This window comes from Thermobia domestica, chromosome 1 (genome assembly GCF_964235325.1).
Source record: "Thermobia domestica chromosome 1, izTheDome1.hap1.1, whole genome shotgun sequence".
NCBI classification, from domain to species: domain Eukaryota; kingdom Metazoa; phylum Arthropoda; class Insecta; order Zygentoma; family Lepismatidae; genus Thermobia; species Thermobia domestica.
Genome location: NC_137454.1, coordinates 378,227,304 through 378,253,069, shown reverse-complemented (window position 1 = coordinate 378,253,069; position 25,766 = coordinate 378,227,304). Strand labels below are relative to the sequence as shown.

Below are 25,766 nucleotides of genomic sequence, written 5' to 3'. Positions count from 1 at the left end.
TCCTTGGTTCGATCTCAGCTTGCGCCAAGTGGACTTTGTGGCGGACAAACATCGTGTGCGTGGTTTCCTCGGGGTTTCCCATTTCCTCCCACTTTACTCATTCCACCAAATCATTCGTTTCTCATCATCACCGTCTCTTTTAGCCTACCCGGCATAACCATGTGGCATAAAATTGAAATATGTTATTTCATTTCTAACAATTATTTATCGCCTTTTCGAGTATAAAATTACACGTTAGATACCACATAGACGTCTTGTAGTATTGGGCCCCGTCCCTAAGCTTTGGATCCCTTCACACACACACACAAAACAAATGGTGTGCGCCTAGTTCCTTGTAGAATTAATTGAAGCATTATATGCCAACTGTAGACTACACCACTATTCCAGTGAAATATTTTTGTTTTAATTATTGCCTATTGGCTTGGTTTGGAATAGTCAGCGAAGAATGGAAGTTTGAAATATTATTCCAAATAAGGTTTCCTTCGCAACCAGTGTCTATTTTTAAAACTCCCTTCACTATGCAACCAAGAGGAAGGAATTATTTTCATCTCTCTGTCTTCAGTGGCGTCACAAGAAGCTGGACTCTTTGGGATTTTCTTGATGGCTTTCGGCTTTTTCCACGCTAAAGAGAGATTTGACAAAAAAAATCTATATATGAAAGTGATGTCTAATCAAAAAATAAAGTGCAGTGTCTGTTGGTGTAAATAAACAGTGTTTATTATATTTTATAAACGTTTTAAGTTCTTCTCGTTTATCTTTGCACAGAGCACACAAACACACAGGCACCAGAGTGTGTGATTAGGAGAAGAGAGCGCTTCTGAGTGGTTACAGTGCAAAGAAGCTGAACGAATTATCAATACGTCACTTCAATATATAACTAATTTTGTGAGTAAAAATAAATATATCTTGACTAAGACAACATGGAAAAGAAAGAGTGAAAGCCTAAGTATTTTGCGTGAAATGCTTGAAACAGCAAGGTACTAATTTGCATTTTTATCTTTATTTCCGTTCGCGAAACAGGACGTTTTGAATTAAATTCGTTCGCGAGTGGCAAGTAAAATATTTAAAGACAGAAGTATATTCTTAGAAATACTAGTAATAATTGAGATATTTCTTCGAGCAGAAAATGTTTAATGTATATGTGTATTAAATTGGTGATATGATTGAAGTTTTACATCGATTGTTCATATGTGTATAAAAAAATAATTAAAAATGTTCATATTTATCAAATTTAATAAAAGTAAAACTTCGTTCTTCCGATAAGTATGCATATAAGTGATGATATTCTGTTTGCATCTTAGTTATAAGTTGTTCAGTGACAGTACAGGTAAGTAACCACTTGGATAGATCAGTAGTTCAATGCCCAGCTGGAGTATTAATATGGAACATCAAGCTTCATCACGTAGGATTGGTAAACAGACAAATCTTGGAGTCTGGACTTTAAATCTCTGATCCATTAGTGTCGAAGAGATATATCAAATGATAGTGCTACGGAAACAGTGATTGAAAATCAAACCTATGCACTCTGAAGCTTGTATTTTATTTATGCTATGAAGTTTATACAACTGAATGTAAAAGCATTCAGAATTGATTCATGAGACAGAATCACCAATTCTTCGAACCGCTCATTGACGCCTATACTTTTACCACAAGCTTTGATACTCTATAAGTATTGCACAATTCCAATATCCTTTCATAAATTACTTTCCACCCTAACAGAGACTAAGCCGAACTGTGTGACAATTACATAAATGGATTGAACCCTCTCAGAGACAAAGACCACCTTTGCGTTTGCGCTACTTACCTTCGGCTTTTTCATACTGCCATGGTTACTATATTTAAAATGGGTAGAATATTTAAAATGGGTATTTAGTGATAGAATACGGAATATTTCAAGTAGTCCTTTATGCAATTAGCTTCTCATCAACAACAAATGTAATGGCTCTTATTTCACAGTTAGTAAACGTGTGGTTTTATTATATCTATATTAGTGGAGCGAGCGTTTTGCGAAAGATTGTGCTATCCAACTTGTGTGTCTGTTCCAAGATCACTTTCGTATTACCTATTCTATGTTCATGAAACTTAGTGTGTGCCCTCTTTTCGCTTGCAAAAATGACCCTATGTTTTATTACTAGCATTCTGCCACACACAAACATTGATAATAGAAATAGATCTACCAATTAATTCAGTAGGTATGATTAGTTACACAGGGTTGGCGGAAAGAAACTCCCCATTTTTAATATTTTTCCTCATAAAATATTGTAGATATAAATTCAATGTTTTTCACCCATGTAGTTTATTAAATACCATTATCATTCCAAAAGTTACAACTCAATGTGTGATCCACTATTTTCTTGACACTGTCTCAAACGAACAGGTACGTTTGCTACGACCTTTCTCAAGAACTCAACAGGAACACCACTTATGACCTCACTTATTTTATTCCCAAGTTCGTCAAGAGTTAATGGTTTTCTGCGATACACTTCTTTCTTAGCCCATCCTCATAAAAAGAAATCGCATGAGGTGAGGTCTGGACTTCGCCCTGGCCATTCTGTGGGACTTCAGCGACCTATTTCCCGTCCTGCGGGGCGTTCATCAAGCTATTGTCTTACAGGCAAGGTGTAATGAGACGGAGCTCTATTTTGCATAAATAACAGTACCTGTGTTTTGTCTTATTCAGGAATTCTAGACCTTAAAAAAATTATCTAATGTTTCGTGATATCTTTTGGCAGTCATAATGTCTCTTAACAGATCGGATCCAATAATGCGGGAAGAAGTTATTCCACACCACACTATCACTTTCGGCTTGCCCAGAATTTTTTTAGCACTCTCTTTGGGATCATATTCTACCCAATGATGGCTACTATGTCAATTAACGAATCCCCCTACATGAAACAGAGCTTCATCACTCCACAGAATTTTTTCAAACAGATGTGGATGATCTTCATTCCATGCAGGCATCATTTCAAAGGCATCATTTAAGGCCTTCGCTCGAACTTCTCCCTTACTTTAGCCACCTTTCCCTCTGATACCGAAGTCGATGGTCTACCTGATCTCTTAATACCTACGACACTTCCAGTAGTCATTAATTTTCTGTCACAGTTTTTAATTGTTTTTGCATTCAGAACAGTTTGCCTCCCGTGTTCACCCCTCCACCATCGTTGAACATGAATTACAGACTACTACACTTCAAACCTAGCTGCAATTTGGGATCTCTCATCAATGGGGTCCATTTTCTCGCAATTTGGACCCATTTTCTTGTGATCACTTTGTTTTAGACACACATGCTACCAAAAGTGTGATACAATGAATTGTGGAAGTGAATATCTCCATAATTACTAGTCATACAGTCAAGGTGGCATATTATCGTCTTAGACCTGTAACCTGTTCTATCCAAATATGCATGATTCAAAATGTTTAGTGACGGCGCAAGAGATTCTCTGGATATCCCGTTATAAAAGATGGATTCGATTCATGATTCGATCCAGACAGCAAATAAATATTCGTGGAAAGAGCATATCTCGATCAGAATCAGCATGGTTTTCTGCCCTGTTCTGTGTGGTTGCATAAATACAGCAGTGAGTGAGTGTAGTCGATAAAATTAAAATAAATCTATAGTTTTGCCACAGGGTAAAATTGTAGATCTTTGAGGAAGATTGTTAATAATAGTGGAATGATAATGTGAGAGGAACTGGAAGTAACCGAAAACTAACCACGGACACGATCTTATTCTCCACAAACTCATTCATCCTGGGATCTTTAGACAAACTTAGACCTATTACAGTAAAATTGAACGCTCTACTAGTGAGTCAAGGTGTTCCTACCCTTAACCCCTGCTGTCCTTGTAACAGACAAAATACTGTTGACAATGCATGGGAAGTGACGACACATAAAACCAAACAAAAGTTCCTATGTAACAGAAAGTCAAAAACAGCTGTGTTTAAGGAGGTGGGCGTCTCGGAAACCATGAGATATAACTTTTTCTTTCTTTCTTTCTCTTTCCTTTCTTTCTATCTCTCTTCTTTATTTCTTCTTCTCTCTATTTCCTTTTCTTTCGTCTTTCTCTTTCCTTTCTTGTCTCTCCTTTCTTTTAGTCTTTTCTTTCTTTCTTTCTTTCTTTCTCTTCCTCTCTCTTTTTCTTTCTTTCTTTCTTTCTCTTCCTCTCTCTTTTTCTTTCTCTCTTTCTCTTCCTCTCTCTTTTTCTTTCTTTCTTTCTCTTCCTCTCTCTTTTTTCTTTCTTTCTTTCTCTTCGTCTCTCTTTTTCTTTCTTTCTCTCTCTTTTCTTTCTTTCATTTTCTTTCTTACTCTCTCCTTTCTATATTTCTTTCCTTCTCTTTCTTATTTTCTTTCTTTCTTTCTTACTCTTTTCTTTCTTCATCTCCATTTTTCTTTCTTACTCTCTCCTTTCTTTTTCTCTCTCTCCTTTATTTATTTTTCTTTCTTTTTCTTTTCTTTCTTTTTCTTTCTCTCCCTCTCCATCTTTTCTTTCTTTATCTCTCCTTTTTCTTTCTTTCCCTCTTCTTTCTTACTTTTTCTCTCTCCTTTCTTTCTCTCTCTATTTTCTTTCCCTCTTATTTCTTCCTTTTCTCTCTCCTTTCTCATTCTCTCTCTATTTTCTTTCTTCCTTTTTCTCTCTCCTTGCTTTCTCTCTCTCTTTACTTTCTTTCTTTCCCTCTTCTTTCTTCCTTTATCTCTCTCCTTTCTTTATCTCTCTCCTTCTTTATTTATTTTTCTTACTCCCTTCCTTCTTCCTCTCTTTTCCTCTCCCACTCTTTTTTTCTTTCTTTACTTTCTCTCTCCTTTATTTTTTTGCTATTTTTTTCTTATTTCCTTCTTCCTCTTTTCTCTCTTCATCTCTCTCATTTTGCTTTCTCTTTTTCTCTCCTTTCTTTCTTTCTTTTCTCTCTTCTTTCTTTATATCTTTCGTTTTCTTTCTTACTCTCCCCTTCTTTCTTCTTTCTCTCTCCCTATTTCTCCTTTTTCTTTCTTTCTCTTTCCTTTCTTTCTCCTTTATTTATTTCTCTCTTCCTCTCTCTCTCTCTCTCTCTTCCTCTCTCTCTCCCGATATATCTCCTCCTTCTATTCCAGCTTCAACTTCCTCGATCATTTCATTTTTAAGGTAAATATGGGATTTTATGTTTTTATTCAAATATTATTATTTGTGAACCTAACATTTTATCTTGAACTCCAATATATTTACTCTCAAAATTATTTTGAGAATTCGTGTTCATGGAACCCAGAAACATATTAATAAAACTTCTGTTAATTTAAAAACGAAAATTGTCTTGTAATTCGAACGGGCTTCTAGAGCAGATTAAGTTTGAAATCCAAGACATCACTGCATTTGTTAATGCCAAAACTTTCAATGAGAACCTCATCTTCGTCAGCGGTTTTATTTTTCACCCACAAACCCTTACTGTTGTTTTAATCATATGTAACGGTTTCCATTATATGATGAAATAAAACACTGCCGATATGGTTAACCTTACCAGTAACATTTTAGAAACAAAACATAGAAACCATCTCTTGAAACTTTGGTTATAATATAATAGCTCCAAATAATCTAATGTTCACAATATAATTTACGCCATAATAAATGATTGGAACAGGAGTGTTTGAGCATTCGTAGCTATTAAACATATTAGTGTAGTACTAATTCTGCAGTTTGATTTCAGAATGTCGCCGCTAAACTGAACCATACCGAGAAAGTTTTATTATTATAAAAAAGCCATGAGATGTGATTTGAATAGCAGTCTTTATGTAAAATATAAGTCACTGACGAAGATGGATGTTGAAATTGAAATTTTCGCCATCTATAAATATTTAGATGTATTGCAGAGTTATAATCATGCATCAGTTTAGTTCCTTCAGAGGTTATTCTATACTGATATTGAGTTCACATGTTTCGTTGAGGAAGGTGAGTAACGCATTTTAAACACTTAAAATTGTTTTATTTCGTAATAAACTGGCTACAAAATAGAAGCAGAAAATATTAACAATATAACGTTTTTCATAAATACATTCGTTGAAGCGCCTAATTGGATTTTTCCTAGTTAAAAACACGTTGCATCATTCGGTAGAAAAAACGATAAGCAACACTTTCATATGTTACTCCTTTACTTTATATATACAGCGACATTTTACAGTTTATACAATTCAAAATGATGTCAAGATATTGGTTCTTTAGATGAGAACCCGTACGGTGCGGCGTATGGACTCAAAGGGACAAAATTTGCTGTGTCTGCTGTCTCATCCTCTTCATCTTTCTTCCGCACGGGCTTCGTTGAGCCATGGCATTTGAGGGCAAACTTCAACTCTGCCATAACTTCTGGCCAATAGTCGAGCTGTGGGAGAAAAAAGTAGGTAAAGTTAACACATTTGGTACTCATAAAATTACAATAAAATTTTATTACCAACCCAGCAAAATAACGAATTAGTATTTTACTTTTCTTTTCCTACGCATAACAACAATGGAAAATTTCTAAGACTACGAGAAAATATCAGTTTCTAAGCTAACTAATTAAGTGTGCCCAATATTTGTTCTTTAAGATACGTACGACCTCAATACTTCGAACCTTGATAGCTCCAATTTTGGATAATTCGAACTAATACTGAATTTCCGGAACAAGGATACAGGTAGTTATGAAAATATAATTACTTGATAAAAGTGCAATTTACCAGATTAATACGGCGTTGGACCACCTTTAATCCTAAGCTCTGAAACGACGTTGAATGGAGTCATAGAGATTATAAATAGTAGCAAATGGATATTTGACCATTCCCCATGCAGTACATCACTTATTTCCAAGAGAGAGAATGAAGGCGAAAATGTACGTCTCAGAAATCGAATCAGAGATCATCACTTATGTTTAGGTTTGGAGATTAAGTTGGCCATAGGAGGTTCTACACTCATTCCGATGTTCCTCAAACCACGCCGCAACAGCTGCAGCTGTTTGAATGAGTGCATACTCATCTTGGAATATGGCTCAATTACCGTAAACAACCACTGGACCATAAAACTGTGACATAATCCATTCTAAGAAATTCAGGAGCTTGTTGTAAGAGCCGTTGCAAGAGCGGAATACCTTGACCAATTTGAACATTTTTTTTTCTAAATCATTATCGGTTCAAATACGATTCGACTAGAGCTATTACATTTTAAATACTGGTAAGTTAAGTAAGATAAAAAATATCGTAGAAATGTGATTTTTTTTCGAAATTCGGCAAACTAGAGCAAATGCGCAAGCAGAAGATATAAACCTATTTTATTTCTTTTTTAACCCCTTTTCAGCCTCCCTAATTCGTTACTTTTTTGCGGTATTACGACTTGAAAAATCTATTTCCCTTTTTTCGACTCGCTCCACTATACACTCACTCACTGCACACGTAATATTTTTTGTTTATTAATAACTAAGCAATCAAAAAAAATCTAGTGCCTAGAAAACTATTGTATAGTATCGTATGCAGACAATTCTCTTATTAAGCACAAAAATGTGTACGAACATAGTACTGACGCGTAACACACATACATTTTACAGGCACGTAGCCAGGATTTCGAGAAGGGAGGGGGCTCCGTGACATGAAATACTGTGGTCATCACACCAGGGGCTCGATCATTCTAAACAATTTTACTGGAATGTATGTTGATTAGTTTAGCCAAGATTTCGTAACTGGGGGGGGGGGGGTAGCGTGACATAAAATTCTGAAGACCCAGGAGCTCGATCAATCTAAACTACCTTACTATCAACATATATTGGTTTGTGAGGATATGTTGGTAAGTATTTTAATAAACTATGAAGAAATCTCGAGTAAAATAAAAAATGTATTGAAAAATATTATAGAATATTTACATCCTTCCTCTGTTTACTCAAATATAACAATTTTCTTTTCATTATGACCTCAACTATTATAAAAAGTACATACTTAATAATGTCTTGTAAAATATTTTGCAATATCTGCGTTCCTTTTTCTGTTGAATCAAATGTTAACAGAACTTTTTCCACATATATTTTTGTTTTTATTATTCCGTCAACTACTGTCTGTTTCAAATGACAGGTTAAAGGAGCAGTAGAAAATTGTTTTTGAAATAACATGTTTGATATTGCAAGGATGCGATGACGAAATATTCTGATAAAAAATGTCTACGCTGTTACACAACGGCACTATGCTTTCGGAAGCTTGAAATTTCTCTGACTAGTTGCAGAAATTCTGAGAATTTCGCAACTTTTCTAGAAATTTAAAATTCCCTGATCTTCCAGGATATCTCGCTCACCTCGCAACCATATATTGCAAGTAATACAAATTTCCTCATAAGAAAGAGTAACCAAAAGCTTCCTGTAGTTTATTTTTAATGCTGATCCTTCTTTTTTTCACTTCATTTTGTTTCATCCTTCCCTAATTTTTTTCATTTCTGGTCTCGAAGGAGGGTCCGGACCCCCCGACACCCCCCTTGGCTACGCGCCTGCATTTTAATTTATGTCTTACATATAAATGTGCTCCCGACGGATCTTGTGATTAGCGTGTGTGTCTTGTGCACTGGGCTCCAAGTTGGATTCCCTGTGGGAAAGCTTTTTCTTTTTTACTTGATAATATTTCTACATGAATATCTGGGCAATTTTTGTTACTCTGTACTGAAATTGGAAAGTACTTATTTATGTTGGAATTGGAGAATCCCAAGATGATGATTCCAAAACAAAAGAGGAAATTTTTTCACAGTACAGTAAAGTGGTTTTCTGTAGACATTGTGATTCAAAGTCTACAAACAAAAGCAAATACTGCTGATCTCTTGTTAAGCATAAAAACGTGATCCACCTCTCGCTGCGACTTCCATTGTTAAGATGGAACAGAAGGACCGGATTAACCCATCTAGAGACCTGGGGCTAGAAAAAAAATGTGGGCCCTGCTGACTTCGCCTAAAACATTTCTGTGAAAGTTCAGCAGGAAAGTTAAAGGAATATGTTTCATATTTTTGGTCATATGTTATCTTATGGTGATAATTGTATCTTGTATGATTCTTTTTAGACAGACAGTTGAGATTTTGATTAGAGTGGTGACCGCCGTCCATCTGAAAGCTTGGGGCTACATCCCCCCTAAGCCCCTTCCTTAATCCGGCCCTGGAGAACAGGAGGAATGGATACGGATTTAACATGGGCGATAAACACCTTTCGTCTTGAGCCAATGAAGTTCTTTTAAAAAAGAATGCTTAAGACTTCAATATAAACGACAGCTACTTGAAGCTGCATCGATGGAAACGTCATGGACATATTAACGTTGTAATTTGTTATCGGTATATTAATAAACTATGTTCCTACAGAGTTTTCAAATATTAATGGATTCGTATAAATTACAACATTAAAAGCAGAAAATAATTTATTTCTATGTGTAAACATTCTTTTGAAGTTGTGCCAAGCCGAACAAATTAATTATCCTCAGAAAATACGTCGATGTCCATAGTCAATTTTTCTGCCGTTTAAATTACTTTCCAGTTCTGGCAGAGTTATTCTAATGCACTTATTTTAATCTAGTGTTCTTCTAATCTTTTAATATAATTGCTAATGCTAGTCGTGTAATTTTTAAAAGTAATTGAGTAGTTTTTCTTCTGCCTGTTTTCAATGGAACTATAAATAAAATATTTTTACCATAGATTACACATAATTTTACACTTCTCAGAGAAGATGCAAAGAAAAGTGCTAGAAAAAATCCATACCCTGTCCTTCTTTGTAGTTTTCTTCATTTTGTATAAGAACTCGAGAACTGCTATTATGGATGCAACTGCAACGCCTCCAATAAGTACCACGAAAACACCACCTTCTGATCTAGGTCGTTTACGTTTACTTGAACTAGCGCATTCCATTTTAGATTAGAAAATGGTTATACCTTTATATAGAAGAAAATCAAAATTCACGCAAGATTCGCGAGTGATTACTTCAAGTAGTACTTGCATACACTACAACAGATGTTAAAAATCTGCTCTTTAGTTCTGTATTTTGAACTACGTATTTCAAGACAAAAAAAAAAAAAAAAAAAAAAAAAAAAAAAAAAAAAAAAACGGAAAAAAGACTGTTATTGGTGGAAAAGCAATAATAGGCAACAGTATAGTGTATCAGAGAAGCCGACGAAATTGTTGCTGCGTACAGAAATAGAAAAAAAGAAAAATATGACTATGGTTCACAATAAAGTCTATAGATGTCCAAATGAACTCCTTCGGGTATTCCAAGCGACTTACATTTTGAGGGTATTTGCATATGGGTATCTCCAACGTTAGAGATTTATACAGCATTTTCTCTGCCATCTGGTTGTTGTTTCTCAAACAGTTTGGAAACCAGATAAGGGATTTTTGGCGTAAAGCTACGATAGACTATTCGTCTTCCGTTTCGAAATAAAGTAGAATGAATATTGGTCCGATCATAACGTAAAAGGTAGTTCATGCAGCGTTTTCGCACAGTTTGAAGAAACAGCCACCAGATGGAAGTGGAAATGCAACTGAAATAGTGTGACGTCACATCCTTTTCGTTGCCATGGTGATCGCCATTTTATTTTCTATACAAACACGAGCGAAGGCTGAGAAATAACGCATAAATGATGATATGTTATGTATTTGATTGTAAGCATTAATGTAATTGAGCAGAAATGGAACAAGCAATATCCTAGAATTCTTTACTAAAGAGTTTCGATATCCTGTAGGCAACATAAAATTCTTAATCGTAAACGTAAAATTACTAAGGCAAAATAAATGAGCAAATATGATTCGATCAGAACACACAATTGTAATATTACATGATACAGACAAATCAACACGATCTTTACATAAGGTTTGTTCCCCTTCTGTGCAATACATCGAGGCATTTATATTAACAAATAATGGATACAAACTTACCTCAACTTCAGTACTTTATGTTTGCCTCCACTCTGCTTTTTAAATATTTAAATTCACCATCATACATTACGGAAGACACGTGATTTGATTCAAGAGCATTTTTGCCTTTTTCCACCAAATTCACTTCGTTCTCAAAGTATTTAAAAATTCTAAATAATTTCACAGCCACTGTTTACTCAACAACTCATTTACACACTCACGTTTGTATAGAAAACAAAATGGCGATCACCATGGTAACGGAGAGGACGATCACCATGGTCACCACTATTCCAGTCTATTGAGTCATCAATCTGTATTATTTTTGTTATCTTTGATTGAGGGTGGGCTGTATAAGCTACAGAGACTCTACTTGAAGCAGTAGATAAATTTTATATTCCACGGGTCCAATGGACCCATGCTATGTAAATGTGTGATACAAATATTAAACATAAAATAATAGAAAATAAATAGTGAAAGCAAAATAATTTCAATAGCCGTGAAATCCTAGAGCATACCTAGCAGCACGGTTGAATATATAAAATATCAGCGTCGTAGCGTAAGGGAACGCCGGTATGTCCGGCATCCCCTATTAATAAGAAAAAGTACGTATTTCATTGTATATAAATTGTTTGCTTGTAATTATCATAATTATTTCCACTGCAATCTTCTAGATGTGCTCTCTCGCCTTACTTTGATAAGCGGAACCTACGCATGCGCGTCACTCAGATGCACATTTTCTATCTTTCCTCTTGTCGTATGCTATGTTCCTTGGGCATCCAGGCCTACTGCAAGAAACGGGGGTTTCGTCTGCTTTCTGTCGAGTGTGCATGCGCAACTACTTGCTTACTTAACTCCCTTCATCCCTTGCAACTCTACATTTTGCTTTAGATATACGCTGGCATATCTTCAAGTATTTCCAGCTCTATCTATTTTGAACTAAGCTATAGTTTCTGTACAGAGCATACGAGCGCTAACGTCAAGGAAATAGAACAAAACAGAAATGGCTAGTTCAATGCCTTTTTGAAGCATGTCGGTTATGTAAATAATAGTATAAAAATAGTTATGCTTTAATCGTAATTAAATGCGTTGTAACTGTAATCGTAATTAAAGGCAAACTATTAACCTTCATCATAAATACATAATATGTCCAGTGGCGTGGCCAGAAACTCTTTGAGGGAGCTCACACACACAAGCATAAATATAAAGCATTCTGTGTAATCACGGTCGCCGATCTGGTAGACCAAGAGAGCCAGCAGGTGTCCCGACAAAACGTACCAGCGACAAAACGTACCACTTGAATTTTCGCGACAAAACGTACCACTTTTGACGACCTGTCATAAATGACAACCTATCATGGATTAATTAAAGCATTTATGATATTTATTCCACGACAAAACGTACCACTTATATAAATTACAACCTGTCATGGACTAATTAAAACATTTCGGATATTTAATCCGCGACAAAACGTACTACTTCATGTTAAGAAACTACTTCCTCATGAACAGGTAAAACAACGGCTGTATAAGGTTGAGAAGAACAGACAGGTAATGTATCGATTTGTCAAAGTGCAGAAACTCATTGGTAAAAGAGGGCTCATTTATAGAGGAAATGTAGCAGCCTATAAACTGAAAGACACAGCTATAGATTATGGAAACTTTTTGGATATTATTCCTTTCTTAAGCAAATTTGATCTGAAGCAAATTTAGATAAGATCACCGAGAAGAGTCATATACGAGGAAGTAAGCAGGATAGTGGTCGCATAGACACGGTGAATTATGTTTTCAATGCTATCAGCACACTTATCAGAGAAGATATTTCGAAAGAAGTCTCTCAAGCTTCAATATTTTCTGTTCTATCAGACACTACTTAAGGTATAGTAGTTTCAGGCCAGTGCTCTGTGGTTTTACGGTATGTTGTTAAAATGGTTGTTAAACAAAGTATTGTTGTCATTGTAAAATTCATATCTACCACAGGCCAGTGTCTTTGCGGTTTACAGCTGGAAATTCTGCAGAAGTTGAACCTTGATATTAAGAAGTGTATTTGAAATTCAAGCGATGGCTCAAGTAACATGCAAGGACAATATTCAGATTTTTTCAATTCACCTATGATCAGTTACACGTGTGATTCAGTTGATTTTTAGTTTAACGGCCCTTTTAGCAACGAGGCTATATGAGATGGGACATACTGATTTACGGGAAATCCGAAGCACATGAGCTCCCGCCGAGAATCGAACCCAGGTCTCCCACGACAAAGGCGCATACGCTAACCGCTTAACTACTAAGAAATTCAGTTATACGCTCATATACCCAATCATGCCATATGTGATCTGACAAAAAAAAAAAAAAATGATTTTGTGTCATTGTTCGGCTGAATGACTGTGCGACATTTATGCGTGAGTCTTATCAGCGAATGTACATTTGGAAGATCAAATGTTAAGAAAGGCGTCTTACAGTTATTGCGGAAACAAGATGGTAGAAACACACTGTTTTTCAGAAGAAGTTTGGTCATTTTTTGAACCCAAAAAGTGCTTTGTTAATAGAGTTGACCATAACAATTAAGAAAATTGCTTCCACAGAAAATATCAAACCAAAAGCTAGGTGTAAAGCGAAAGGATATATAAAAATCCTCTTAAGTTCAAAACAATTCGGACAGCAGAAATGTTCCTTAAGATATTTCAAGTGATGACCTCTCCGTCAAACTATCTCCAAATAGAGGGTGCTGCTAGTGTAGTCCTATCGGATGGTGCAGAATACTTTGTTCCAACTGAAAGAGTAGAGAGATGATTTTGAATCCGTTAAGAATGCAGCATTAAGCTTTGCAGAATGGGCCAATAACAAATTTGAAGACTTAGAACGTGGTTTTTTTTTCTACTGACCTATCGACAATTCGCCTTCAAAGATGGACAAAGACTTTTCCTGTGAATATGAAGATGAAGCTGCTTCTATCCAATGACCAGGTACTGAATCGAAGCATTCAACACAATATTGGACATGGTAGTTTTGAGTATTTCTTCAAGATTCAAGAAGCCATGTACTTTATGAATTATTTGGACCCTAGCCACTTCAACCAAGTAATATAACTTCCAGACGTGCCTTTCGATAAACTTACATATTTTCTGAAAAACTTCATTTAAGAAGTTTCCAAGGATACTATAAATGTATTCTCTTGGACTTTTGAAGGACGTGGATATCCTTGAAAGTCAGTCTTGATGACGAGCACAACCGAGAAAAATTACTGTGCTGATGGTGCAAGTGATTCAGAATTAGGAGAAAATACATTTGTTTACAAGGAAAGCGAATGCAAAACGTGTTGCAAAATTGTCCAATGTGCTTTTTTTTTTTTTTTTTTTTTTTTTTAATTTTGCAGAATTGTAATTTGTGCAGTAATAATTATCCAGGTTTCCAGCATACAAATTTTATTGACTTTGGCCGTAACTCAGGTAACATGTGAAAAATTTTTCAAAATTAAAATAAACTGAAATACATTTAAAATAGGCTAACGAGTACCATGTTTCGAAAACATTTTCTTGATGTCTATTGAAAAAGATTTATAAAAAAAAAAATATTTCGAATGCAAAAGTGATAGATACAGTAGCATCAAAAACTAGTACACTAAAACATCTGCTAATTTTGTAATATAGTATACGTTCTCCTTGAACTTCATATAATATTTTGAAGAATTCAGAATAATATACTGATGAAAGAATATCAGGTTTTAATTGTCAATTGTTAATACTATTAAAGAAAACTGTGCAATTGATTTGTGACATTGAGATTCTGGTGGCCCTTGTGGGAGAAAGCGCCCGCGCCCCTGTAATAATACCTATCAGTCTCTGGTCCAAAGCCTGGATAAAGTGTGATGGAAATCAGCAAATATTCAAATATTGCATATGCAAGATTCTTGCTGGTCTTGGACTGGTGAGAATTTTGCAGATATGGTCTTGGTATTGCGAAAATCTTGCAGGCATGGTCTTAGTCTTAGCCTTAGTCGTAGTCTTGGTCTTGCATCGGTACTTTTCTCACCACCAATATGTTCAACTTTTAACCTTATTTTGGCCGATATATATATACTTGTATACCGTCCTATCAAGTGGTACGTTTTGTCGCCTGACATTATTTGATGGCTGATTGGAAGACTCTTCGCAAGTAGCCCTCCAGGCAAGTGGTACGTTTTGTCGCTTGTCATTATTTAAAGTGTTTTTAGAAAACCCTTCACAAGCAGCCCTCAGGGTAAGTGGTACGTTTTGTCGGTAGTACGTTTTGTCGCTAGTACGTTTTGTCGCTAGTACGTTTTGTCGCGTATTCATAAATTCCCGCCTCTCGCAAAGATTGCTTGGGCCCTTCAGTTATTGGCACATATCCCGAGGAAATTAGGGGGACATGTCTCCTCCACCCGATTTGAAATTGTGATGATTTGTATCCGAATACCACAAAGGAAAGTGGGATGAAATTGTTTCCCTTGACTTATTTCATTTAAAAAAAGAATCGTGTTTTTTGATATTTCATTGTCATTAATTATTGTTAGTCTATTGTCAACTATTTGTTTAGTTCCTGTAGGGCCATTCCATCGTCACGGGCAGGACATTTACACTACATTTTTGATGTTTTAAAGTTGTATATTTCTAAAAATACAACATAAATCCTGCTAATTGTATGATACATAAGCAGTACAGACTTATGAGTATATGTAGCTGATGTTTTCAGTATTTTTTTCTGTTTAGAGTAGAAAATATTATTTCCTAAACGTCTGTCACGGGTGGGGACAGAAAAGAGAAGTGGCTTTCGACACACCAAGTGAATGTTACAAAACTCTGTGAATTCTTAGCTCAAAATGTTTTTATTTAAACGGAAAAGTATAAATGATGAAATTTTTGACCAAACTTTACTGAAGAGAAATTTGCCAAATATTTATATTAATAAAAAAACTCAACTTTACTGTGTCACGGGCAGGACACATGGTTGTCACGGGCAGGACACAGTGTGAATCAACACACAAAATCTCAATAAGAATGATTTGAAAACTAAAATAAAATCGAAAATAAGTCAATTTCTGCTGTTCTGTTATATCATTGTACACAAATAGTTCTATTTACTTTACTTGGGATTCGCTTTTATCACATAATATAAAAATATGTAGTACACTTATATCTCACCACCTACACTTTAGGAAATGGTTTTATTTGCCCATTTACACGCACCTTGTAGGGAACTTCGTACAACACACTGTCTAACAGTATATAAAATAGGTGCTGGTATCCAGTGCCCGTGCCGTGGAAAATCAGCGCCCGGAGCGAGAGTATACGACGGCGCCCCCGTAAACATGAGTGAGGTCGACAGACCAGCCGCAAAGCGTCACCATGGTTGGCGCCATGCCTAAGAAAATTTTCAAAAATAAACCCTGCTTTTCGTTGATTTTGAGCACTATTTAATACTTTTTCCTTCCATTTTTTATATATCTTTTATTTTTTCCTCCTGAATTTTGCGCCCCCATACTTTGACGCCCGGGGCCGTCGCCTCGCTCGCCCCTTCCCCCAACGCCACGGCACTGCTGGTATCATAGGTTTGATTGAAATGCATGTAAGACACTTCAACAGTCTTGAAAATTTTACCGCAATCGCTTACGGTCTTCATACGAATTTCCTTGACTTCTTCGTCCTCTTCCACTGGGCTATGTGAGATAGTTGCATGCAAGGATCTTATAAAATATATCTAATATTTTATAACATCCTTGGTTGCATGTCTATGCTTTCTTTTTCTGTCCACTAGAGAAAAATTACATCAACAAAAATGTTCCTTGTGTTATATCTTCAACAGCTGGCCTAACACAAGCCTTGTTAACATGCAAACCTAAGTCGTCGCTCAGGATAGCTTCATGTCTTTCGGAATCATCATTTTCAGAATCTGAATAAAAGTCTGTTAGATGAAGCTCTGATGAAGTTGCAGACGGGATGAAGCTCTGATTTAAAAGTTCGACGAACTACCAAATTTTTGCTGTGAAGTTGCAGGAAAAACTGTTTTGATTGGGGACATTCAATTGACAAGAGCATTTTCCCGTCTTTTATTCAAAGCGTCTTTTTTAAAGCTATTTTCAGCTTTTTTTTTTTCAATTTCTGCTGATGATAGTAGTAAAACAGCTTAGAAGAGCTTAGAACTGCTACGAAATCAGCAGCACATTCTAAAATTACTTTCTTTTGTTTCATAAAGTTCCATACTGGCCGTTTTGTACGTACTCCAATCCCATCTACTGCTCCCTTGAAACGAACAGAAAGGTGACGCTAATGATAATATTTATATGGCACTTATTTTAAGTTAAAACATCATACTGACAGTAATACATAATCCTCTATTTAAGTAAATAATGTTCATGCTTAGAAAACTTTATTTTAGTACACATGGAATCAATTTCTATCGTGAATAACCAATGTACACAAACTATCCCACCAGTGGCATGCCCACTGTCACGGGCAGGACAAGTTTTCAAATTGAAATAAATCGAAATATATTATTAGCATTAGTCCAAAATTTGGTAAATGTGAAGTACGCATGCAAATTGTTACTTCTACTAAGTACGAACCACATTCTCAAATTTAGTAATTCAGTACAATAACTTTTGGTAGTTTTCTGTCACGGGCAGAACACTCAAGTTGACGTTTATATATCTTTAATGATATTATAAACAATTTTTATTCGTAAGCACTTTTTCAACTGCAGCTTGTAGCAAAAAGAAGCATCTTGAATAGCTAGAAGTTACTTCAGCCAAACATGCACAAATTTCCGTAAAATGTTGCCGATAACAAGAATAAAAACTTTCCTCGCAGCTGTCATGTTACAAATTCACAATTTAGATTTAAAATTTTACGTGAATTCTAAGTATAAATAAGTTTTTCTTTGTGAAAAAGTAAATTTCGTTCTATTTACTTCATATATGTGTAAAAATGCATTGGTTTTGACAGTTTTCGAAAATTTGGGTTCAGGCTCACTTTCGCGTGGAATGGCCCTGTAACGCTTCCTATAATGCTATTGTGATCATCATAATTTTGAATGAGAGTATTGTTGCGCCACACATAGTTGATTTTCTTTCATATTTTTAAGGAAGTCATTATTTATATTATTACAAAACAAGTGTCCTAAAATTTTAATGTGGATCATTGTGGATGCGTAAATAGAAACATATCAATTATAAATATGCATGTATTCAGATTTCAGAATGTGTTCACGGCACTTGATACGTATCACAATTTCATCTACATCGCCTGGTATATAATATACAACAGGTTCACCTCAGAAATCAGATTCATCTACCGTAATATGAGTTTCATCACCCCTCCCCCCAGAGTAAGCCTCAAATATGATCTTCTCCCTCAAATCTGCCCTCCTCCAAATGTTGAAGACACCTCTGATCCTCCACAGCATTGTTTTTCAACTTCATAAATAATTTGAACATCGCTTTGAAAAATGGGAACGCTCTTACTCCTTCCCCGAATGTTGAAGAGAGATTTGCGCCCCTGCCTTCAGTATCTGGATATCTGACAACGAAAATACACACCCTGAAAGAGGCCCGCAGAGCTGGTTTAAGTGTTTTCTACTTACATCTTCAAATGATATACACTCAGGCCCATATTCACGAATGGGCGTCTGAGTTTCGAACTCAAGATGACAAATTTCTAGGGGTGACTTTTTAAAGAACGAGGTTGAAGTATGGTATGCGGAGAAAGAAGCTGCCCACGAGAAAGAAATAAAGATAACTATACTGGAAACAATGTTCATACAACAGCGGGGCCAAGTTTTCTTGTCACACGGTAGTGGTAAGAAGAAGCTGAGACAATTGCTTATTGGCTTCTGACGTAATCCACGCATTTGCTTCTGTATGCCCAACTAGGCCACCAATTAGGGGGCCTCCCCCTAAATTTTTTACAACCCTATATTTCCCATCGGTATAGCTATGTATTGCTGATTTTAGTAGTATTGTATCGCACAAGTGACTAACTTTGGCCTCCCCATTTCGGAATACCACGCTACGCTACTGTAAAATATGTAACTATATATTGATAACCACGTTTTGTTATGGGTCCATTGGACCCATGGTATGCATCGAAGGGTTAACGAAAGGTGGCTATATCAACTCCACAGTTTTCGACCAAAAGTGAAAAAAAAATAATAAAAAAAGGCAGAAGAAGCGGAAGCGGTACCTACAGACCAGAGCAACTCTCTTCGGCACTGTATAAAGCAAATTGAAAATAATGTCATAAATAATAATGTACTAGTAAACAACTTGAATATCAAATTTCACTGTTAGTTTTCTTTTCTTGTATGTATGTTTAACTTATATTTGTTTTCGTGATAATCAAAACTTTCAACATACGACAATCATTCTCCTAAATTTTCGTAAATAACTATAAAGATGTTCTTAAATTTTCCAAATAAGTACAGATAACAATCACGAAACTTCATAATTGACTTTTTTAGAACATGTTGGCTCAAATTGATATATCATATGACTACCTTTCCATTTCAAAAAATATCACATATTTCAAAATGACGGACTTCAAAATAGCGGCGGAGGTTCCTGATCTACTTTGTCCATTTTTCTCTTTTCAATATGTGTAACTACCACTGTTTGAATTGTCTATCTTTCACTGCTTTTACGATTTAACAGTTTATTTAATATATTTCCATAACAACATAGCCGTTCTCCCACAACTTTGACCCCTTCCCCTCCGTTCCTTATGGCGCTCAGCCGCTACAATTTTGCACATAAATATATTTTCACATCCTCTATCAGGCACACTATGTCTCATCCTGCATCTCAATTCATCCATTTGTTTCCTTTACTTGTTAGTCGGTTATAAAAAGTGCATTCGCATAGATTTTTAGCCCTTAGTACCTCAAGGCGACTATAAGGCTGGAATCACTATGGGCTGGAAGATCCTAGCAATGTTAAAGAAAATGACTTCCAACCCCAAAGTTGCTGATCTTATATTCACATTACCGTTCACTTAATGTTTAAGAAATAGCATATAAATGGATTTAAAAATAACCGTTTCTTAGAAGTACGAATAATTTGTTTGCTATGGATATTTTTTTCATTTATTGTCAGATAAAAACAATTTGTAACATAATTTTAAATAAATGTTTGAGGGGGACAAGCCAAAATTTGGGGGGCCGCTGCCCCCGTGCCCCTCCCTAACTACGTCCCTGGAATGGAGAAAACAAGTTAGAGTTAATTCTGCTAATGGTTCTATATTTGATATTAACCGTTAATTCCGTGCATATTTAAGTTGTTTACTATATTCTCCCCTTTTCTCTTTCTGTCTCAATGTGTAAATTTTACAAATATTAAACAAATCAGGAACCCTCAGTTATATTTGCAACCTAAGGAGAAATACGGTTAGTACGGGTAAGTTCTCCAACTCGTTTAAATGTTATCAAATTTTGCATTTTTAATATTTACAAATAAATTACAGCATAACAATATTTAACATTTTTAAAAGACATTTAACGAATAATGAAATCAGACAAGTTCTTCTTTTGAAGTAACATTACGTATCAATCAGTGGCGCTGGAACCTAGGAGCTCAGGGCCTATTAGACCCCCAAAATTTTCATAAGGGGTGGGTTCTTCGCCTGAAAGATCCATTCACACTTTAATTGATTTGCAGGTAGGACTACTGTTAATAGTTTCAAAACTCAGCGCAAGGCTTTGCTTTTACTTAAAAGAATACATATACCGCATAATCATCGTATATTATTAGATACGCATATATGTATAGCCATTTGAAGTAAGATAGCTTGTTTATATAATCCCTCATTTGAGTTAATTATAAGATTATTTAAATTCCCCGACTGTTGTCTTATCATCGGCGCCTCTTATATCGGTATATTTTTTTTTCTGGTACTGTGCTGTGTACTGTGAGTACAAGTATGCAAAGACTCCTGTTTGTCATTTCTTCAGCCAGCGTTTTTCCCCACTCGTGCACAAAAACACACTTTACGATTTGTTCTTTTCACCAGTGGGGGCAACTTCATGCTGCTGTTCTAGCTATCCTATCAGGCATTATTAATCTTGAAGCGGGCATAAGTTGGGTTGCCTAAGTCACGGATTTTGTACCTCAAGAATTTCTGTGGTCCGCTGTACCTGAGACGAAAGTAAGGATAGGAAATGGAAAATGCATTTAAGAAAAGGTTCTAAAAAATGTACCTCATTGGTAAAGTTTTAAGAAACAAACCCTCATACATTATTTCCTATGGAGTATTGTTCTTTATGGGGAACGAAAATGGCCACTAAACAAAACCAACAAAATAAAGACTGGAGGGTTTCGAAACCAGAGTATGTCGGAGGGTTGAAAACATTGTTTGGGATAGAAGAAAAAGGAATACGTAACTTTTAGGATTAATCGATGAGAAAAACAATGTTTTAAAATCAGGAAGAGAAATTTTTTAGAACCCTCACTAGAATTAGAACACTCACTGAGAATTGTCAAGAATAGGGGAAGATAAAAGAGGGAGAAGCGGGAAAATCTACTATTAAAAGATAATAAAAAAGAAATGGTTTTGTCTATAAGTCATTTTTAAAATTATCGTTGTTACCATCTTTACTTGTCCTCGAGGTTTTGTGTACTGTATTCAAACAGTTCTGCAAGTATTAGTTTTCTATATTTGAACTCCCTTTTTGTTAGGTAAAACTATCGTTTTTTTTTTTCTGAATAATTCGCAGCTAGAAGAAATATGTCAGAATCATATTTTACCAAATATCATTTTTTTTTAAGTGGAGAAAACTAGTCCTTAATTGATTTTCAGCGAATTCTGATTATAAACCTCCACTGCACTTAGCTTCAGAGGCCACCAAGGGCCCACGAGTCTCAAAAGTAGACTTTATAACGTGTTATCTGTCTTTTTTATTTTATATTCTTGTAAAGTAGCGTCAATTACATATTCTTTTTCCATTTCACCATGGAAGAAGGGAGTTTCATAGTACTACATGGGCTGCATCAACAAATGAAGACATAGCATGTAGAAAGAAGAGTGGAGATAGTGTTGGTATTGTTTATAGGGGCAATGTTCTTTGCGAACTTTCCCAGACAATGAATGTTATTGGATTTTAAATATGTTACTCATTTAAAGTGGTAGTGGAAGGGGAACAGTTTATAAAGCAGTTACTTTTGATTTTTTTAGATGCGACACTGCCGCGCCAAACTGTCGGACTTTGTTGAAAGTAGTATCTAGGAGATGTTATTGTTTCGTTATGTACGTTCGTAATGTATTTGAAATTGTTTATTTTGTTGCTAATTTTTAGTAATAATGTAATTTAACTTTTTATTGGGTTTTTGTTAAGTTTTATTGGGCTATTATCTATCACGCCTGAGGCCAAAGGTTGAAAAATTAAGAAAACAATTTGTGTAAAATTATTCTAGATTTTAAGATAGATTGTTTATGGAAGAAAAAGATATGGACGCTTTCTTATGAAGCTCCCGAAATTGACTTTGAAATGGTTTCCTTACTTATCGAACTTACGAAAGTTAGATGATTTCTAATACTTGATGAAAACTGTTATTAAGCTTTAGTCTTGTAAGAGTATTCAGCCTTTGTACAATTTTATGCATGCTAAGGACTTCAATTAGTAGGACCTACATAAAAAGAGTTGTTTATATTGCTGTGTGTAAAAACGTTCAACATATGTAAAATGTATTTATTGGTATCTCACCTTATTAGAATAGATTTTTACATAATCGGATATATGGTGGAATGACTCTTGATTTTATTGATATAACAAAACTATTTACAATATAGCAGTAATCATGTCACCATTAGTAGTATTTAATAAACGGTGTTCGATACTGTTTTTGTTTATGCATATCGGTACATAAATAATAATAATAATAATAAAAGAACACAATGTAATTGATACAATATGTATATTTTTAAGTACTAGGTCTAAATATACTTTTGTCATGTATTTGAGTATTTTTTTCTTTTTGAAAATTGGATTTAACATATTCACTGTAATAAAATGTAAAATATAGGCTAGGAATAGGGGCCGCCAAAAAGTCACTTTATCCGGGTGAAAATTTTGCCTTGGTCCGCCCCTCCTTAGTTTCGTTAACAAATCGTTAGGTCCAAGCCCGAAATTTGGTTTATTATAACTCGGAAAGACAAATCTCTACTTCGTCAAGTTTCAAATGTTGATGGATCTTACGAAGCTTAACAAGTGTATAAAATATTGTGGTGTCCAGGCATTGGGTAGTAAGAATTCTCACTGTCTCAATTTTGGAGCAGATCAGATGAATATATATATATATAATCCTTGCAATGAATATATTTAAAACAACCATCAGATGAAGGACCAAAAGTGAGATAAATATTTGATTCAAATATTGGCTTACTTATATAAGTAAGAATTCACACTACGAAGCAATGAAAGAATTGACTCAATCGTACGCTGTTTAAAACAATTCATTAATTATTAGGAATACTAGGAATCACAAAAGCAACTTCTAATAGTATCCTCTCCAAAAAAGAAACATAGTGCATTGATACAACTCACTGGTGTAGTTAACTCTTCAACTCTAAATATAAAAGCTAATTATAATACATTCAGCGTGGATACAAAAACGTAAACATTGTGTTCTAAGAAACATTAACAATGAAATTAATATTTTTTCTCAGTTGCAACTAATAAATTATTTTACTTCCATTTGCCACAAAATATGTTATTATATTTGTTTTACGTTCATATATGTCTAATGTGGTAGATGGTTATTTATGCTGCCATCTCCGAAGCGAATGTCAAAGTATTTGTGAAAAACAAATAAGCAATTCAATGGATATATTATATCCGCTTTATGTATCAATAAAAAAATAAAATAGTAAGCAAATTTTAATTACAATAAAATATTCTCAAAGTTTCATTTTCAAATTCTAAGACCATTTTCCGAAAACATGCAAAACGCGCAGCGAAACTTACCAAGAAAGAGACTACGTCATTAGAAATATAATGCAAATCTCTTATAGAGTTAGTTATAAATACAGTCCTAATATTAATAAGCATTAAACATTTGATATAAAACAAAAGGACTAAATAGAAATAGCCACACTAAACTGGAATCCAAACAAAACAAGATAAGATGACTTTCGCGGAGTAACTCATATTTCTTTTAGTTTTGACGTGTTAATATTTATTAATTTCTGAGCTGAGTAGGGTCTACAGTTGCACAATTCAGATATAGTTGTGGAGAAGTTAAGAACCCAATTTAACATTGTAGTCTTTGTGGCCCATTGTTTTTCAGAAAGAAAGCGATAGAGTTTTCATTCGTGGAAGCTTCTGTTCTTATTCACTTTTGGAACGATTTCTTGCTCTACAGGAGAAGGAATGATTAAATGTTTACTATTATTAATATTATTATTTTCAAAATTTAAGTTTTTTTTTATCAGTAGCAACATTTTATGTATTGTAGTAATCTGAAACTCTGATTTTGTATTCTCCAAGTAGCCACGTTTTATATTCACTTCATAGAATAAGCAAGTCATTATGTAACTTCAAATCTCTCCACAACTGCTAAGTTCATGGCCTCTTTTTCTCCACATCAGCAATTTAAACTTCTGTTTTGAAATAAAAATAATAAAAATATAATCTTTAACAGTAAGGAGAAATCACTACCGGTATTACGTTTAGCATAATTCCGAGAGTATAGCAACCAATACTAACAAACGTTGTCGTATTGATGCTTCATTTTCATGTTGGTTGCTGAATTACTCTCTGATAATCTTTCAGTTCAGAGGTTCAGAAACACAATTCAACTGTATTAAATTTAATTCTGACCACAAAGTATGCAATGTTAACAAGAATTAATTTGCTTAAATATACATGCATCATGATAAAATGAAATGAAATCATTCTTTTACGTCCCATGATTACGCTGATTAGGCTAAAGTAGAGTGTTATAATGAGAAATGAATGAAATGGCGGAATGCAGAAAGTGATAGATAGGGGAGAACCCCATAAAAATCCACGTTTATGCACCAGAAGCTCACTTCTGGCGAGCTGAGATCCAAGAGGGAAACTCATAAAATAAAAGTGAGCCATCGCGACACCTAGCATCGTGATTAAAAACATTTATTATTGTTTCTAGTATAAAATAGATATGGAATCTGTAGCTACATGTTCCTTAATAAATTAACTAATAATACATTAGAAACTGTCTTGTATGGTTATAAACATTACTTCCTAGCTTTCAAGACTCAAAATCAACGCTCCTCCGTCGCTAAGCGGTCAGCTTACGCGCCTTTGGCGTGGAGTCCCGGGTTCGATTGCCGGTGGGAGCTCATGTGGTTCGGATTCCATGTTAATCGGTAGGTCCACGTCTCATGTAGTCTCGCTGCTGAAAGGGACGTTAAATTCAAAATTAACTCAATCAACTCAAAATCTACTCTGAGCTTAAGCGATAGTGTTCTCACACTTTCAGTAGGAAATTAAAATATTCAGAAGGAAAATTAATATGGTTCAACACCTTTAAGTTGTAGATTTACATCACACATTACCTCTGTGATAAAAGATAACAGGAAGCCCCTTTGAGAAAAAGAAAAGAAATGTTTAAAATGGTACATGCAATACATACTTTGAAACGACTTTACTATACAGTTATTTGGGATATTTAGTTTAATTTATGACTATAACTCCCACCACAATTGTCAATAAAATAAAGATATTTAAGGTGAAAATATGAATAGGATATTATAATATCATCAATTAATTACGTTAGGCAAGTCATTGTTTCTACTTATTGAATAAAAGGAATTATGAAATGAAACTTTTGAATTTTACGTCCCAGTTAGGCTAAAGGAGACGGTGATTATGAGAAATGAATGAAATGGTGGAATGATGAGAGTGGGAGGAAACGGGAGAACCCTGAAGAA

General features: G+C 34.9%; 1 long non-coding RNA gene across 1 annotated transcript in view; it reads right to left on the bottom strand.

The window, feature by feature from the left end:
• Positions 1 to 5,929: 5,929 nt before the first annotated feature.
• The window catches only part of LOC145664564 (uncharacterized), a 118,752-nt gene continuing 98,915 nt past the window's right edge, over positions 5,930 to 25,766 (bottom strand). Inside the window, exon 3 of the long non-coding RNA XR_014127467.1 lies at positions 5,930 to 6,344. This is a non-coding gene — a long non-coding RNA (uncharacterized LOC145664564). The remainder of the gene's footprint in view (positions 6,345 to 25,766) is intronic.